Below are 14,730 nucleotides of genomic sequence, written 5' to 3' on the forward strand. Positions count from 1 at the left end.
GGCCACCAGCATCATTGTCAGGGTTAAAAACTGGGGTAAAGGCCACAGACATCTAAAGTAGTGGCAATCTTGAAAACGGGGATTGGTTTCTTCATCTTAGGACATTTGATGGCCTTATCTTAAAAATGCAAAGCCTACCTCTGACTTTTTCAGAAAAAAAAAAAACCCAAAAGAGAAAAGAGAAACCCATCAGGCAATTCAACTAAATCCCCCTTTCTCTTGCTGTTGTACCAAACCACACAGCCAGCCTGGGCAGAGTCCTATTCTTGGCTGCTGTGGTACTCAAATGACAAAATATTTCCACTCAAAGTTTTGGGAGTTTTACCTCCCTCCCTCTTTTCTCATTTAAATGACAGCACATAAGTGTGGGCTAGTGATGTTTTTATGGACTCTTCCCTTCAAGAAGCAATGCTTCCAGGCTGACAATTCAATGTATTTATCTATTTGTCTACCCATCCACCCATTTATTTATTTGTTGTGTAAGGTAATAGCTTATGGTACTTACCCAGTGCCAGCTGTTTGCAGGATGCCGAGAGCAGGTGGTCTGGGAGGCCTCTGATGAATTGCAAAAGACACTCACCAGCTGCCGACACTGTGTGTAATGAGCAAACCTGCAAAAATCTTTATTTTCAATTGGATTGTACCTTTAAGTAAGCAAGGGAGACAGCCAGTATAACTACAGACCATGACCAACAACCCACATAAACAGTGTGCAAACACAAGTGATTAATGTACCAGTATTTCAAAACATCTAAAGCTAATGAGTCAGATTTACTAGGGTGCACAAAAGAGGGGGAGAGGGGGTAGGGGAGGAGAGAACAACTTAATGGGCCTTAATGGCCTTGAGCTGAAGCCTAAAAATTCTCCTGCCTGCGGTCCACTGTGCCATGGAGCTGTTAAACAAACACCCTGCCGCCCATGAAGGCCATTTCCTTGCTGGCCTTTTAGGGGGTTGTTCCAGTTTTAGGACAGAGTGAGGGGAGCAAGCTGGTGACCACTGTACCCTCCAGTGATCTCTGATGATATGCGGGGATAATGGGTTACAAAGACAGACATTAATAAGGTAAGATAAGAGGGGGGAGGTTTATTAATTTTTCAAGTAAGTTAGGATGCCCTAGGGCATGGTAAAAGTGTAAAGAATCTGGTGAGCAATGAGGGGCTTCGCTGATTAATGCAAGTCAGCTGTCCTCTGAGGGCCATAGCAATAATGATGAGATTATGGAAGAACCTACTGAAGACAAATGAGACGCATGTGGAATAAAAACTAAGTGTCCTAGTTCGTCTTTTGGACTGCACGGTGGATTTTCATGAAGGAAGAACAGGGGTACACAAGGTGGCCTGAGGAGGTACCCAGCTGGCCCGGGGATGAGCTTGCTCTGCCCCAGTGCATCCAGCCAGGGCTTTCAGGAATTCTGGGCTGGCCTGGCCTGGAGAAGGCTTGAAAGGGAAGCCAGCCACAGAATCGCTTTCCACACAGGCAGGTGGAGCGGCTCTGGGTGCCTCTACACTGTTCCCATGTCTGCAATCAGTGTCTGCATTCACTGCCCTGCACAGCGTTCTCTGTGTGATGCAACTGTTTCCTCCAGGTGTGCCAGGAGCTGGGCTTCCTTTATCCTTCAGATGTCCCCAAGCTGCTTCTGCTTTGCTGCAGCTACTGCCTGATGAATTCAGAGCTGGCAAAAAGGACATTGGAATTATTTCTCTTGTCCTTTTTGAGACTGCTCACTAGATTTTATATTCTCTTTCTCTACATTTGTCGCCTTATTCACACATCTCTCTTCGCTTGGATGCCTCCCTGGAATGCCTCCCAGTCTGCAGCTCTCAACCGAGGCACAGGGAGGCAGGCCCCACTCTGCTCTGTGTGAGGGAGATTAACGGTGGCTCTTGAACTTCAAAGTGCAGAATTATTTGAGGAGCTTGCTAAAAAGGCAGCTTCAGGTCCTAGTCTCCAGAAAGTTCAGGTTAGGACCCAGGAAAATGCCTTTTAACAAACACTTCAAAACTGGTTCTATGCTAGTGGTCCTCAGATTATAGTTTGGGAAAGACTTCAACAAAATGTGGGATTGACTAAAGGTTGCCTCCAAGAGGCTCTTCTGAATTTGAAGTGCCTGAAATTGCACTGTGGATTTACTTCTTTACACTAGTTCACTAAGACTTGAGGAGTTTAGGGCAAAGTGTAAGCTTCCTCTCCCCACCTTCTCTGCAGGCAGGGGCACCCCTCAAATCATTTTTAGAAATGAACCTCTTAGTGTGAGTGTATTTACCACGTCAGAGCAAGACTGTTGGAGTTGTGGGATCAAGTTTAAAAGGAGGAGATACGGAATCAGAGAACAGCCTGGAAAATCAAAGACTGTTAGTGGGGCAGAGAGGAGAGAGCAGGAGGAGGGGGCTGTGGGTGAAGCTATCAATTATTTTTTTTTATAGAGAAGCATTTATTTTCAAATGAAATCGAAATGAAAACCCTGATATAGAAAGCTCGTTAAATGATGTATCAATACATATTTGTTTTATTTCACATTAACAATGATCTTTATAAAACCAGTAAATTATAAAAATGAAGGTTTATGAATGATCACCAATATTAGAAATTGGAGATTACAAGTAACCATTCAGTCTTAGATCAGCAGATTCACTCATCTGCAAATTATTAGTCTGTTGACAGCTGGCTTTGCAATTTTGAGAGACCTCCTGAATCGAATTGATCTGGATTCTTGCACAAGAAATAGCAGGAAATTTGCATTTTAAAGTTGGGTCATGGATGATCTTCAGTAAGTGCTCAAATTTCTCTTATAGGAAAGTCACCTGAACAGCAATCAGGACATGAAAGCAAGAGTTAAACCACCTACGGGACATGGGACAGCCTGACTCACTCTTGCATCCGCAGAATTTGCCCTGCAACAAAGGGACCCCTCGAAGATCTGGGGACCCTCACTTGGCATTTAATTGGGTTCTTCACTCATGCTTTAACGTGTACTTCTTATACAATTTATATGAATAGTCACACACAGGCTGAATTCATGAAAATGTGCTACAATGTTCCTACTCAATCACACAGTTACTAGAAACTGCAGGAAAATCTTTTTTTTCAAATCTTCCCTAAAAGATTTACTTGGTTAGCACAAGTTCGCAATGTGTTAAAATTTGAAAGTTTTTAAACTTATAATTTATATTGAATTTACATAAAATGTACTGTAGTACTCATGTATTACATTTATGCATACACGTATTACATGCATGTGTATTTAAAATGTAATATACATTCAGTTTACATTAAAAATGTATATGTTCTTCAGGAAGTGGAGGGATCGAGTATGAGATTGGTGTCACATATTTGAAATGCACAGATGGATTAAAATAAAATAAGTAGGAATTTCAGAGCTTCCCTGAGGAGCTAGGGTTTGAAAATCACAGGCCCAGGCCAAGACTTGGCTCAAGACAAATCTTGTCACCGTGTGGGAGGTGAACGGCAGGGACTGGACATTAGCAAATGTCTCCAAGTGTCTTTGACAGATACTGGACTTTTCTTTCTCCCAGCTATTTGTATAAGAGGATCCAATTAGAAAAAAATGGCAAGAAGTAAATGAGGGGAGGAGGTGGTGAAGGGAGCAAAACAGAGGGGAAGAGAATGAATTATGACAAGTGAGAGATGCCTGAATGAAGAAGCTAGTTCTAGCATGTGAGAAGATGGAAAAGAAAGGGGACTTGGAAACATCTGGAAAAATGTGAGAGAATAAAAAGAACAGGATATGGCATGGAAGGAGGAAGGGAAATAAGAAAAGACTTTGAGAGGGTCTAAATTACAAGAAAATGTGGAAAGGCCTTTACTGGAACAATCCGTTTGTGCTAGCACTGTGGGCTTCTTTCATTGCTCTGGCAAGAGTAGGTGCTCGAAGGACTTGGCCTTGGAAGTCCATTGTGGCTCCCGGTGGCCCGGCACTTCACACAGCGTTAAGCACCGTCCTTTCACTCACTCACATTGTTTCTCTCTGCCGGCTCCCTGCAGTCTCTCATCTCTTCTCGGCTCTCTCCCACTTAACCCACCAAGGCCTGGCTACCCAAGTAGAACAGACTTTCATTTTCCTCAGGTTCACACTGTGCATACTGACTAACCCACTTCCTGCCACTCGAGTGGACCCTCTCCAGCTCCCAGCACCTCTTATCTCTATGGTAACGGAAGACACAACGATCATCCAGATTTTGCCTCAGAGAGTTGGGCTCTACAATCAGGTTTTCCTGGGGTAGCTTGTCCTTTTGCAGTTAGCCGACATGCCTGGGGAGAGGAGCTGCCCCCAACAGGATGGCAGGCGACAGCCTCCAGATGTGGGCACTTGGCAAGTCTGAGCTGAATGTCTCCATAAAACGTGATGTAATTAACAGGCCACGGCAGCTGGAACAATTCAGCATCTCACATTGATTTTCCATGTCTCCTATTTACTTTCAGTTTTTGAACTGTCTGCCATGACAGGAAATCAAAGAATTATAATGGTGTGCATGAGAGCCCTGATGCTGGGTCAGCTTTTCCTTGAGAAATCCTGAGACTAATCAGTTTATTATCACTCGATCATCCCTTTTCACTCCTAAATTAAAGCTGTCTTCCAAAATGCTAAGAAATATCCATTTATTTTGGGATATCATAAAATCAATGTACTGTTTTTAAATTTCAGAGGAGTATTAAGAAAAAAAAGAGTAGGCTTAAAGTAATGTTAGCTGACTCTGTTTTCTCCTTCAGGCTCAATATGAGCTTGGCAAAGACATTTGGGTATGGAGAGACAGAAGTGCTATGTTCTCCGTTCCCAGGTTTCACAGGCTTGGAAAAGTTACCTGGTGGAACCTGAAAGAGGAGCCGTGTTCCAAGTCTTTTTTTTTTTTCTTTCCAATCACTAAAATTAAGGAAAATAATTCTTCCCATCTGTGCTTATTCATGAACTTTCGTCTGATGCTGGGTTGGCATTCTCAGTCTGGCACCGTATTTCTAACTCACTCAGGTGAAAGTCAGACTGTTGGGTTAATTTCACTTTGGATTCCTTCGAACTCTGGAGAAAATGGCCAGAAAGCTGGGGCTGTGACGGGGAAGCAGGCCTCCACCTGAACCGGGCTAGCTCCACATTTGTCTTTATGACACGCCTCAGGCTCCGTCAGTGTAGCTTTTTTCAAACTCACTTGCCTTGGCTGGTTTCACGCCTTAGTTACACCATAGGGATGCATTTTTCTTTGTCCTTTTCACTGACTCAAGTAATGTAACCCTTTTGTAAATAATTAGGAAAATAGAGAAAGGAGAGAAATTGCTCCTAATTTTCCCACTCAAGCACAATAGCTATCATTGCTTTGGAGCAATTACTTTGGGCCATTTTCAAATGCCGAGTTTTGGTATGATTCTAACCATAATGTACAAACAACTTTGTGTTTTGCTTTTTCACTTAATGCATGTCAGAAGCGTTTCCCCACGTTATTATTAGCTTCAGTAAATATCTTTTTAATTGCTGCCTGAGCAGCTGGAACATTTCAGTCCCTCACAGTGATTTTCCATGTATCCTATGAAAGTAGAGACATGATATTCATTGAACTATTGTCCTATTTGGGGACAATAGATCAAACCCACTTGTCACTGTAATAAATCCCATTATAAGCACGACTATACATAATACTTTCTCATAATTTCTTTGGGATAAATTCCCAGATATTACTGGGTCAAAGTACCTGAGTATTTTATGATTTGAGATTTTCTGTTGCTCTTCAAAACCATTATGTGAGTTTATGATAACACCTAAATATTTGAGGAATCATGCTTGACAAGGCTCTTTTATCTACTAAATAGACAGCACTGAGAGCGTTTTATGCATGCAGTTTGAAGATGCTGACAAATATCCCAGAGATAAACATTTTGGGCTTCAAAGGTATTCCCCTGCCCCCTGTGTTTAATGGACAGGAGCGCCCTCATTATAGCCATTTCTTCTACGAATGCCACAAAGTATGAATTCTTTGGCTATAATGTTCTATCTCATCAAACCTCATAAAACAAATTAGTGTCACATCCCCTCTGTTTGGCCATGAATTTTGAATCTGATACAGATTTCTCTTCTCCATTATATAGATGTGGTGGGTATTCCCTTGCTGGGAGTAACACCTTTGGAAAATAGGAAAATACCGAGTAGATAGAAAGTACATTTTCTGGGAAAAGAATAAGGGCTCAGAGAGATGGAGTGAGAATTGTACCACAGAGTCCCAGCAGCAGATGTTTTGGGTGTTGAAACTCCCACCAGAACAGCTGCGGGAATGTAGAATCACATCTGGGTGTGTGACGCGGCGGCATCATTACCTACTGACAGCAAAACAGCCAGATGCTTCCTATTCATTTTAAGGACCGGGCTTCAGGTCTGAACCTGCGAACGGCTCCGCTACCTGACCCGCGACTTATCAATTGCCCAGGCAGCTCCTGAAAATGTGGCCTCACGGGCACCTTGAGGACAGGTCTCGGTTCCAGCAGGTAGAGGCAGAGCTCGGGGGCCGCGCACCCAGACCCACAGCCTGGGGTGGGCTGTGCGGCCGAGAATAAAGCCATCAAAGCACTTCCACACTACGGCTGCTGCACCGCTTGTCACGGAGGCTCCAGGTGTCGGAGAGTCTGTGTTATTTCCCTCCTAGTTCTTCAAATTCTCTCTCTCTATCTTTTTCTCTCCCAGAACTGAGTACCTCTCTGTCTCGCTCTTCTGTTCTTTCCTCCCGCCACCAATCCCTCAAATACAAGTTTCTTTTCCTGGCAGTTGAACAAATAACTGCATGATCATTACGGTAGCAAATGGTTCTGAAGACTGTTGGATGAACACCGTGATTATTTAGTACAGAGCTGTTTTCTTGTGTCATTTCTCTCGTCTTGTACTGACAGCCACTGAGAGTCGAGCTAGAGTGGCTCCTGGTGACGGGCTCCAGGCTGTGCACGGACTGATCGCCGCCTGCAGCAGCCTCCCCTTCTCTGATGGAGTAAAAGCGTGCGGAGCAGCTCATAGGCCCCAGGGGGAAAATCATTCCATATATAAATCTCAGCCCTTATGTCAGGCAAGGGACAGATGTCTCTCAGGAGAGGACTGTCCTCCCAACTCCACGCAGTGAGGGGAAGCTGACAGCGAGCATGGAAACTCATGTGTTAGACACATTGTTAACAAGCGCTCTAAGAAACAAATAATGGCATACAATTTGGAATTCCTAAAAAGCAGTGCGAAGTATCTCCTGTTCTTTGAAGTCACTCAGATCCATAAAATGCTTCATCTCACTCAACCATCGCAATTTTACAGTTACCTTCTTGTAGAAACCTCACATTTATGATTAGAAACACTGCTATTATGCCAATGAGGCCAAACTTTCATACGCAGCTTGCAAGTGGCAGAGGCCGTAGAGGTTGTCTGGTCCGCCCTTCTGAGATTTGGGTGCTTCTGGTTCTCCTGCGGGCTCCTGGGCAGTGGCGCTCCACCACCGAGGGAGAACACTGACACATAACAGAGTTTCAAACGTGGAGAGGAGCTACGGAAGAGGTTCTGGGAGGAGAGACTTAAGGGAGAGAGTAGTCAAATAAATGCAGAGTTAGACCAGGTTTAAAAAAGAGGTAACAGCAACATTAACTGATATTTACTGACTGCCTACTATGAGCGGGACGGTGTTCACAATTTTTACAATGTTTACAGCTGTGAAATCATGTTAGTCCTCATAAAAACCTTCTGAGATGGGTGCTATGCTATTATTATCCAGTTGTACACAGGAGGACATGGAAGCTTAAGGAGGTAAAATAACTTGTCCAAAGTTTCAAAGCGGACGGTCTGAAGAGTAATGGGACATCGTTATGCACAGGCAGGTGATTACAAGGACAAAATATACCAGGGCGGGGGTACAGCTGAAGTGAGGCTCGGACCCTGTATCTCTGAGTCTGACCACAAGGCCGGTGCACACACCGGGGCAACTGTGAGGATCACCAATCACCGGGGGTCTCCCGCGGATGGTGTTCCCTGCGGATGGGCAATTCAGAGCTGGCTCACAACCGTCTCTGGTTCTTTTTTGCCAGACTCCCACAAGTCAGTACGTTTTCCTTAGTTCTGATGTTATGTTTCTCTCAGTCCAAGCCAGAATATTTTCTATACGATCTAAAAAGCAATTTCTTTCTGCCCAATTCCCCAGTGCCCATCTTCCATTTCTGACGAAATAGCACCTGTGCCTGGTTTGGCCTGGGTTTCCCCTCATGGTTTCGAGTTTCTGCAGAAGTCTTCCTGATTATTTATTTGAACTTCGTTACTTCTCTATCCATTGTTCTCTCCCTCCCTCCACCTATTCCTATATAGTCATCTATCCAGTTTTATATTTGTTAAAGTAATCTATATGAACACACTTTTAAAAAGTCAATGACAATAAACAATAATCAATTCTTAAAATTGAGACAAGCAGCACCTTGGGTCTAATTCCCCCAACCTCTATTCCCTCTGTATCCGTTTAGCTCACTTCTTATGCTCCTACATATTTATAAACACTGTGCTAATCTTGTTAATTCTTGATTTATCAATTTTAGACATCCTTTACCTCATATATGGTTGTGATAGTGAAGCTTTTCTATAATCACTTCCTTCCCCTCTCCCTTTCCTCTCCACATTTTTATAGCACACAAGTTTAGTCCTTATTCAGGGTTTACCTTATTGGGGCTATGTCAATATCATTTACTACTGAGCCAAATAGGTACTATATTTACCTTTAGTTCATTGTACAACTTTCCCCAAAAGTTAACATTTGCCTTTTCTCCCCCATTTGCTTAGTATTCGGTGACCCTATCCCTAATTTTCCTCAAATCCTCTGATGGCTGTGTAAAATGTTTATCATGCATTTTCCACAAATTGGATATTTCAGTTCATCTGAAAATTCTCCCACCTGTCCCCTCCCCCCGCTCGAAGACCTTTCTCCTGAAGTTCTCCAACCCCCTGCAGCTGGTTTTGGTTGTTCTTCAGGCTCCTTGCACACTTGTCTTAGAATTCCTCCTTCCTATTTCTCTGGGATTTATTTTCTCCTCTCTCCTTTCCTGGATTCCAGTTTTCTTTTCCCATGGTAACTGGAAGAATTTTGGTGATGCCCTAACGACAGTTGACACCAGCGAAGCACTAACACCTTGAGAAAGGGTGTTATGGGAGGTATAATTTTTCAGTCTTTTTTAATCTGAAAATATCTTTGTTTTACTTTTACACTTGATTTAGGGCTTAGCTTGGTATATCACGGAATGGAATTTTGCTTCCCTCAGAATATCTAAGGCACTGCTGTGCTGTCGTTTGGCCTTGGTGTTGTTAGTAAGAGGCATGAGGCCATTTTCATTTTTTTTTTTTTTGCCATAGGTTCTCTCTCTCTGCAAACTTCAGATCATTCCTATACTTGGTATTCTGAAATTTCATGGTATTTGTCTTGTGCTTTTTTTTGTTTGTTTGTTTTATTTTTAAATACACTGTGCTAGGCACTCTCTAAATCCATGCCTTCCAGTTCTATGAAATTAAAACAATTGTTTGATCATTCCTACCCTTTAATTTCCTGTTTTCTTTTTTGACTGGAACTCCAGAAGTCAGACATATTGGGTTGGTCCTCCAATTTTCTTTTCTCCCCTTTTGCCCATTTCTTGGACTTTTTGAACAGAGTTACTTCACCTTTTCTCCCAAGTGTTTTATTGAATATTTTCTATTTTGGATATTATATATTTAATTTCCCAAGCTCTCCTTTTGTACTCTGTTTATTCTTTTTTATTGTGCCCTACCTTGTTTCACAAATGCAATATTTTCCCAAAACTCTCTAATGATAATGTTTGTAGATTTTTAACTGTTTTGTTTTTCTTTTGCTCTGTTGTCTCTATGTCTTCTTAGCTCCTTAAAAAGTATATTTATTTGTTTAGTTCTCTTTTTTTCATGTTTGAGGCCTTCTTCAGATGTCTGCTGATATTTGAACAGACTTTCATGGTTAAGAACTGACACAAAATGAAGCCAATAGGAAACTGTACATGGGGTGGCTTGATTCTCAGTAAGTATCTTTAGAAGATAAGCTGGCTCACTTGACAAAGAGTATTTCAAATGGAGTCCGTGAATCTTTTCTCAAGGTCCAGGCAGTTTCTTTGGAGAATTATCCCTTTTGTTCCTGCCTGGGAGGTATTTATCCAGACACTTCTGTTCTGGGAGCAGAGACAGAAAGGGTGCTTGGAAAACAGATTTTTACCTAAGTGGCTTGTTTTCAGCCTCACACCTGGCTCCCCACCCACTCTGTCTGCTGTTATCTGAGCCTGGAGATTCTCAAGTTCTCTAAGGAAAACATTCTCGTCCTCCTGGAAGGGATGAAACAGGGACAGGTTGGTGGGGCCAGTGAGAAGGGCTGGTGTTTGGTGGGGGAAGAGATGTATGCATGTAGCAGATGCAAGCTTTCAGTCAGCAGCTCTAGGCCCCCGCTCATCCCAGCAGTGTCCACGTGCACAACCTTTCCAGGGTTCTGTGGGGGCACCTGCACGTTCTTCGTGCAGCTTCTTCCATTCTGCTGAGGTAATTGTCATTTCTCTATTGCTTTTTATTCCCCCCAAATATGTTGACAGTTTTTATTAACCACAGTTATGTACCCTGTTTTCTTTGGCTTATGGGCTTGCATCTATCACCTATTATCTATCTATCTATCTGTCTATCTATCTATCATCTATCATCTATCATCTATTTATTTATCATTTATCTATGTATGTATCATCTATCACCTATCTCTCTGTTACTTATCTATTTATTTGTCATCTATCTATTTTTTGAATTCTTTCACTGTTATGTCCCTCAGGTTTTGGATGGAAACAAAGATAAATGCTTGATCATATTTGACCAAAATTCCCTTCTTTTTTCACCTGAATTTCAGCAATCACACATGGTGTTACCTTTCATGGAAAGCTTATCAAACAATACATTTTTCCCTCTTATCTGCCCCATTCAACATGAGAGCTGGCTGTTAGCAAAGAATATTTTTCAAGTTCTCACAAGGTGTCTTGGAGAGACCTGGACAGGGCAATGCTATTACACGAAAGTGATAAATATAAATAACAACAAAACCAATTGAGATTTAGCCATTAAGATAGCGCCATACAGAAAACATTGTAAGAACAAAGCAACCATAATAAAAACCTACCTGCTCCACAAAAAACTCACAGATAAAACTCCTTTAAAAAAATAAAACCAGGGGACAAAATCTTGCTTTGAGTGGCTGAATAGCAAAGATCCTTGAGAGATTTATTAGGAATTAATTTGTGATTACAACTTATTTTTTAATCTCCTCAATATTCATTAAATGTCATTGTTATGTTATGAAAAATACAGTGGCATCTACAGAGAATTAAAAACAGGGCTTAGATACCCTTCTATTTCTTTTTCAAACAAAGCTTTTTCAAGCAAAGCATTTGGATGATACCTGAAATGAGAAGTTTCTTATTGTAGATTGAATTGTGCCTCCCTCCAAATTTATAGGTTAAAGCCCTAATCTCCAATACTACACAATGGGACTGTTTTTGGAGGTTGGGCCTAGAAAGAGGCAAATAAGGTTAAACGAGGCCCTATGGGGAGACCTTGATCCAATTTGGTGGTCTTGTAGGAAATGTGGGCACACAGACACTGGCGATCTGTGCGCACAGCGGGAAGATCAGGTGAGGACACAGAAGGCAGCTCGTGCAAGCCCAGGAAAGACGCCTTGGGAGAAACCAACCCTGTCGACACCTTGATCTTGGACTCCGGGCTTCCAAAAGTATGAGGAAATAAATTTCTGTTGTTTAAGCCACCTTGCCTGTGGTATTTCGCTATGGCAGCGCCCAGCAAATGAATGCAATTCCTAGAGCTATCTTCCACTGTATTTGATTTTAAATATAACTAAGAGCATAGACATAGTAAGAATCAGACACTTTTAAAAACCAACTTCTGCTATCTAAGAGCTAAAAATCAGGTATTAGATTATGATTGCTAAATGGAAGCACTTTGGCTCCCTCACCTGTGAGCTGAAGATCTGAGGCGCTGAATTGGCCAGACTGGCCTCCAGAGCAGGAATGTGGAGCCTCAGATGCTCTCAGGAGTTTCCCTCAGGCACTAATGTGAGTGACTGGAGAAGAAGGCTGGAATGGAAACGCCTGGAAGGCCCCAGCATGGTGGGCTGACCTGAAATGGAAAGAATTAAAGGAGGAGTAGGAATACATTGGGGGAGTTTCCTGGTGGCGGGAGTCCCTGATGGGAATGGATTCAGTGGGGGCTGGAATGCTGCAACGGGCAGCTTGAGAAATGGCTTTTCACCAAGAAGATCTCTAATTGGCAGAGCATCCTGGTGCCTTGTGGGTGATCCTATTTCTATATTATAAGCTGAGGGAGAAAGAAAAATAAACTGTACTTGGGCAACTGACTGGGTTGAGAAACCAACTGGGTGTTGGCCTGTTGGCAGCCCCAAGCCTCGTGGTTGCCTGTTGTCATCAGAAGCCAGCAAGGAAATTCAGGGCGTCACGTTTAGGACGCATCCACCCTCAGACTGTGTTACCCTCACTGTTACGCTCACTGTTACCCTAGTACTCATGTGGACCAAGGTTCTAGATCCAAAGAGTGAACAAAAAGAAGAGTAAAATTGAAGGGGGTGGTGACTGGAGTGAGCAAGAGAGATGAAGATTCAGAGAGATACAAGAGACACAGAGAAAGCACAGTGACAGGAAGACAAAGAGGGAGACAGAGTACAGCCAGCAACAAGCAGAGAGAACAAGAAGAGTCATAGGGAAAGCAAGTCGCAGTGCTGGACCTCAGATTTCCTAAGATCTCCTGAGCCAAGATTTTCTGGATAGCGCATCAGATCTGCTTTCTTCTCCTCTGACCCCATTTAAATCCCGCCGAAGTGTCATGGTTTAAGAAAGCCCATGGAGATTTGCACTTGTGATGTCGTTTCTAATGGATACCCCGCGAATTCACTGAAGTGGAACAACAAGAATATGAGACCCAAATAAATATTTTGAGATTTTATTTGTATAGGGGTTTATGCCTGAGATTCATCCATGTGAGGCAGACGTCTCATTCAGGAAGGAGAATTGAATGAAGAACTGAAATCTGGGGGTAGCCAACAAGATGGGAGGTGGGCAAGAAATGTTCGTTCTTCCTAAATGAATCTTTATTGCAAGAGTGATGCTTTTTCTATGGCGCTTGTTAAATACTGTATTTATGCTGTGTATTTGTATACAGTGGGATTAAGGGACCAAACTGAATTACCAATGATGGTTGCTTGAAGGGGTGTTTGACTAGGAGATTTACACAGCGTTCTTAATAATCTTTTTTATTTATTTATAGAATGTTATCATTCCAAATGTATGGTGCTGCCATCCCTTAGGAAGGATGCTTTCTATTTGAGGACCACCAGCTCTGCATGTTGATTGGAAAACAGATAAAAGAGCATCTGGCCACCATGGTACAGCCTGCATGTTCCCTCCCTCTTCATTATGCAGAGAGCTGATGCAATTTTTGCTTCTCTCCTATTTATACAGATAAAGAGAACGATTTGGGAAATATGTCATGCTGGCATTAAATACCACCAGTCTTGCTGGGTTGAAATGTACACGTTCCATTAACAACAATTATATTGTATAATTAAGGTTTTGGTCCCCAAAGTCTGACTCGGAAGCTTCCTCAAATACCGATGAGTTTATGGAAGACATGTTAAAATAAATATACCCCTCCCATCACCCCTCTTCATCTCCCCACCTTTCGCCCCCTCCCCACCCAAAATTACTACCAGTACCTGTGCCAATGACTTGGTCTGCAATGAATGTGGTGTTCAAGTGCCCTCTAGTGTAGCTGTGGCTGAGATTAATATGAAAATAGAAAAGAAGCTTTGAAATGTCAGATGCCTGCAAACAGTCATCAGTACCTTCCACACATTTTATGGGGCTCCTGTATGGGATCCACATGAGAGAAACAGGGTACAGGCAGATGATTTGGAATGAGGCTCTCCATGTAATGTCATTCATTATGCTGCTTTCCATCATTCTTTTTGTGGGGCTCTCGATTTAGAGTTAGGTGGAATTTTCCTGAGGCTTATGCAGTCTTGGCACACACAATATGTGTAAACAGCCAAAGGGAAAGGGCTAATGAAGTTCAAGCCCTTGCCCTTGGGAGCACCTCTTGACCCTGAGACCTCAGCACGTTTCACTCTCCCAGCAGCTGGAAAGATCTCTGACCTCTGTCTCATCAGTAAATGCTGCTAGTGGTGACAGTAATGGATTTCTAAGGGCAATTAACACAGTGACAGGGTTTAGAAATGATGGATTATGACAACACTCCCTGCTACCAGGTTTTTTCCGTTGATGACCACCTGGCCATCAATAATGGTCTCCCCAGCCAAGTCCTACATTTCTACCAGTAGTCAAGAGTAAAGAAAGACAAATAGCTGAAAATCCTAGATCAGATTCACATCTTAACCAGGAGAAGAGTTGTTGGCCCATGTGCCCCGGTGACACAAGTAAGGTGTAAAGAAAGAAGGAGGTTAGAATGAGGCACACCTGAATCAGTGACACCAGTCTGGCTTGATACAAGTCCAAGTAGATGGGGTATTCTCTTCCATTTTTCTCTGGTGGGGATCTGTGGGCACAGAAATGATTTGAAGATCAAGAAAGGTCATTGTCCTAACTGTGAGTATGCACATTCTGAAAAAAGCTGTGGCTGGGGAAATTGGGTGGGTGGCTGCTCTATCATT

This window comes from Desmodus rotundus, chromosome 10 (assembly GCF_022682495.2).
Source record: "Desmodus rotundus isolate HL8 chromosome 10, HLdesRot8A.1, whole genome shotgun sequence".
Classification (NCBI taxonomy): Eukaryota; Metazoa; Chordata; class Mammalia; order Chiroptera; family Phyllostomidae; genus Desmodus; species Desmodus rotundus.